This window comes from Triticum aestivum, chromosome 6A (assembly GCF_018294505.1).
Source record: "Triticum aestivum cultivar Chinese Spring chromosome 6A, IWGSC CS RefSeq v2.1, whole genome shotgun sequence".
NCBI lineage: Eukaryota > Viridiplantae > Streptophyta > Magnoliopsida > Poales > Poaceae > Triticum > Triticum aestivum.
This window is the reverse complement of record NC_057809.1, coordinates 25,036,221-25,041,280: the sequence shown is the minus strand read 5'-3', so window position 1 is coordinate 25,041,280 and position 5,060 is coordinate 25,036,221. Positions and strand designations below refer to the sequence as shown.

Genomic DNA, 5,060 nt, shown 5'->3' with positions numbered 1-5,060 from the left:
CAAACCTCAGTTGATGGCATGCACCTAGAATTCATACATGTGCATGGCTAGCTCCAATACAGTGCACCTAGAATACATACATGTGCGTGAAGTGTTCCAGTACAATACACTGGAATATCAATTGATAATTCATGATAAATCTCCAGATTATATCAAATACATATATATAATTAGTTCTAGTACAACATGAAAAACAGCATACCAATCTCAGTCAATGGTATGCACCTTGAATACATATCCCGATTAGTTCTAGTACAATACCTGAATATCGATATTGATATGTTCATGATAAATCTCAAAAGCATTTATTGAATTACATGAGAGCAAACCAAGAACCAGTGATGGTCCTCTCATCTCAGCTTCTACCCATTGATTTTACCTCTCAAGGAAGTCCAGGTAACAGTCACTTGCACATAAACCCAATCATACAGGCTGTCACAGAGCGAATACCACGAAACTCTACATCTCCTCTTGAACAAGAAGATGCAGAAGACCACCCAGAGACCCATCACATATCCAGAGCCCATGGCGAGGAGAAATGAAACCAAGTCACCGCTTGCATCTCTGTGATTTTCTTCTGGAATTGGCTCAGGCAGTGACGAACAATTTACAGAGAGAGGAGGACCACAGAGGCCAGGGTTGCCAATATAAATAAATGCTGGGTCTTTGAGTGTTTGCAGTTGATTTCCAGTTGGTATCTTTCCTCTCAGATTGTTGTAGGACAGGTTCAGGCGACTCAGTGACGTGAGAGCCGATAAGCTTGAAGGGATTTCACCGGACAAATCATTGTGTGATAGGTCGAGTGACTCCACTTTCATTAAGGCACCAACATTCTCAGGGATTTTTCCATTGAAGTTGTTCCATGATAAGTTCAGGTTCTTCAATTCTACAAGAGTGCTGATTTCTTCAGGAATCTCACCGGTAAGACTATTACAGGATAAATCTAGATTCACCATGTATACGATTTCTCCTGTATATAGTCTCTCTTGACCTTTCGTGAGTATCGTGAAATTCTCAGTATAGTCAACTGCTTGATTTTCACCACTCTGTCTTTGAGAAGTTAACGCATTCTGAAGATCATCGAAGTTGTCTCTTGTTTGTGTCATGCCTGTACAATTAACAATAGATCTCGGTATGCTCCCTGATAAATTATTGTATGCAAGGTCCAGATATTGAAGATCAACAAGCTTCGTAAGCTCGGTCGTAAGAATGACAAAGATGATAGCTTCTCCCCAATCCATGCTGGTAAAGTCCCAAAGAATTGATTATGTCCGAGATCAAGAAAGATGAGTTGTGGACATTTCTGGAGAAGTGAAGGAAATTCAAGAGGTTGTTGTTTCTCAAGCTTAGATTAACGATGCTCAGAGTCAGTTCTGTCATGTTTGTGCTGGACTTTTTGACTAGGCAACCGGTAATTGATCCATTGAGGTTATTTCTTGATAGATCCAACGACCACAAAAATTGTAATTTGCACAAAGAAGATGGAATGGCCCCAGAGATCATGTTGTTATATAGAAAAAGTCTTTCAAGCCCTGGAGCTCCAGAGTCTAATGGTAGTGGCCCAACTAGATTGTTCCGACTGAGATCCAGGTCAGTTAGGTTGATGGGAAGTTTAGGTATTGGACCACCAAGCTGGTTAGAACTGAAATCCATTACCCCTGCTCTAATAAATTCCATTGTTGATGGGAGCACTCCTGTAATCTGATTATTTCGTATATTCAGATAGTCTACTGAGGAAGTTGCTATCCAAAACCAACCTGGTAGCATGTGATTTATTCTTGCGTTTGATATATCAAGACTCACTACGTCTGTTTGCCATTTAAGCCACATTGGGAATTTAGGCCCTAGCTGACAGGACCGAAGTCCAACCCAATTTAGGCTGAAAGGAGGAACCCAAGTTGGACTCAGTGTGATGGCAATGGAGTTGTCTGACAGTGTCAATTCCTTTAACATAGCTAGACGTGATAAATGGCCTTCATGCATGACCCCGTCCAGGTTATTAGAGTTAAGCACCAACGTCGTTAGCTGTGTGAGCTCTCCTATCCACACCGGGACATGACCAGTGAGTTTGTTCTCAGCATGATCCAGCCAGCTCAGGTTTCTCAAGGGCTCTACTAGTGTAGTCGGCAGGCTTCCAGTCAGATTGTTGCCTGGTAGTAACAACTCTTGTAGTTTATTCTGTGAACAGCTGGGTAATCGATGGAATAACTCTGCTATACTCCCATTGATATTGTTCATGGAAGAAACCAATCTCTTCAAATTACACAGGTTCTTTAAGTTGGACGGTATCATGCCTACAAGGTTGTTTGCTGATAAATCAAGCTCCACAGTCGAGGTCATATTACCTATATCGTCCGGGAACGGGCCATAGTAACCATTAGACGAGATATCTAGATTCTTGAGGCTAGTTAAATCCCAAAACCAGTTGGGTGTGCCACGTTTATGAAGGTCATTGCCTGAAAAGTCCAGTGTTTCAAGAGATGTCAAGTTCGAGAGTGGAAGAGAATCAGGGCTACTTCTAAGCTGACAATTGGCAAGATGGAGAACTTTCAGAGTTGGAAGCATGTTCACAACCGTAAGCCAGTGAACAATTGTACTGAGGTTCACCCCAGTAATATCCAGGTGCTCAATGGAAGTTAACTGTGATAACCAGGTGATATCAGTATGGAAGGAAGAATCATCACTGACGTACGAGTAGAACTCAAGATTTAAGTATTGTAAGTTGGAGAGATTACTGAGCTGCGGCGGTATCCTTCCAATGAACGGTGACCATGATAGGTCGAGATATCTCAACTTACGGAGAGAACCCATGAACTCCGGTATTTGTATCTCGTAGAAGCTATTGCAACTCACACTACCGGAATCGCACCCTATGCCGACGGCCGTCGGGACAGGCCTATGCCGACGGCCCCCGTCGGCATAGGGCCGTCGGCAACATATCCGTCGGCGTAGCCAGGAAGGCCGTCGGCATAGGCCCTATCCCGACGGTGTCCGTACATCTATGCCGACGGCCCTGGCCGTCGGCAACGTTATCGCCTAATGGTGGCCGTCGTCAAGTGCTGACCAACACTTGCTCACCACATGGCACGTCTATGCCGACGGCCTAGCCGTCGGCATAGTTTCAAACTAAGCCGACGGCCGCATAGACGTGCCACGTGGCGAGCAGGCGTCACCCCTGGGGCGGGTCTATGCCGACGGCCTAGCTGTCGGCTTAGTTTGGAACTATGCCGACGGCCAGACCGTCGGCATAGACCTGCCACGTGGCAGCCACTGGGAGCTCCTGGAGCAGGTCTATGCCGACGGCCTAGCCGTCGACCTAGTTTGAAACTGTGCCGACGGCTAGGCCATCGGCATAGACGTGCCACGTGGCAGCCACCGGGAGCTCACGGCAGCTCTATGCCGATGGCCTGGCCGTCGGCATAGTTTCTGTCTGTTTTTTTTTCTTTTTTCTGTTTTGTTTCAGCTCAATTCATTTGAATATACATCATCACACAACAAATATATACATCACATAACAGCTGGCCTAGCAGCATCACACAACAAATTCATCATCACACATCATAAAAAGCATCGCAAAGCATAAACATATAAGTATCATCACCACCAAGCATATAAGAAATCTCACAAAGCATAAATATCTCCTTCAAATACATATCGGTTTTCGCGATCCACTCTGATGTTACTCGATTCCGACGGATAAAACCACTGTACATCCACTGATTATCTGCCATCCTGTGCTGTTTTGCAACCCACACAACATAATTAAGGATTCACTTAAATTAATCACATCAAATTTTTAGTTTCTACCGCGTTTAATCCACCTACATCTCTAATAGGTAAAGATGGGTCCTAATCCCACCCGAGGATGTGTAGATTGAGTACGTTCTCCATTCTACCCCGTTCCGAGACAAAATTTCGGCAGCACCTCCCCGCTGTTCTCCAGATACACGTCTCGGCAAATAGCCGAGAGAATGTGCTCCGGAGAACAACGGGGAGGCACCGCCGAAATCCTGTCTCGGAACGGGGTAGAACATGGAGAACATACCCAATCTACACATCCTCGGGCTGTCCATGGAAAACGCTGGACAATCCGAAAGAGCTGCGGTGATAAATATGCAATTGAATGCATATTAATCGATGCAACCCTTTCGGGCGGGAGACCTAGGTTACGGGACTTGATGTGAAATTTTAATCTAGTGACATGGAAAAAAAGTGGGCGAGGTCATGGAATTGTTGCTCACCCTCCGATGTAGTCGATCAAAGCAGAGGGACGATCGTGGACCAACACCTCCAACGTCGACAATCACTCCACGAAGATGGAACACCACAAATCCTGTTAATTACACCGAGTGGAAAAAAATTTAGGTCATCACCTCACATTAAGCATTGACACTCTAAACTATAAAGAAAAATCATATTTTGTCAACTATCAAATTTGGAAGAAATAATCATATCGCAATTTAGGTCATCACCTCACATTAAGCATTGACACATCAATTTTTTTAGCAAGATCATCATGATGAAATAACCACTTATCATATCCCAAATTTGAAGCACATCTCACATAGCTACTTAACAACATCACAAACTGAAAATAAAATCTTCGTTAACAATTTTATAAACTAAGTGACTCAAGTTGCTTTTTTAACTACGATAATTCATTTTGCCGAGATTCATCCATCTAGCAACCTAACCGTAGCAAAATAATTCGTTTTACCGAGATTCCTCCATCCATCTAAGACACATACAACATTCATCCATCTAGCAACCTAACAACATCCAACATCCATCCATGCATCCATTCATACATCCAACAGTAGCTAAATAATGCAAAAAAAATGAAAAAAAAGAAGTGTTAGCTCACCGGCAGAGAGGCGTCGCGGTGGTGGCGTTGGAGGCAGGGGTCGGCGGTGGAGGTGACGGGAGGGCCGGGGCGGGGTTGGGCCGGCCGAAGAAGCCCGGCCAACACAGCAGGGGCGCGGGCCGGCGAGAGCCGCGGCCAGCCGGTGGAGGTGACGGGAGGCCGGGGCGGGGTCGAGGCGGCGGGGGGTTGGGCGGCG

The 5,060-nt window shown here is 45.1% G+C and overlaps 1 pseudogene; it reads right to left on the bottom strand.

Annotated features, from left to right (window-relative positions):
• Positions 1 to 211: 211 nt before the first annotated feature.
• The window catches only part of LOC123130096 (receptor-like protein EIX2), a 9,943-nt pseudogene continuing 5,094 nt past the window's right edge, over positions 212 to 5,060 (bottom strand).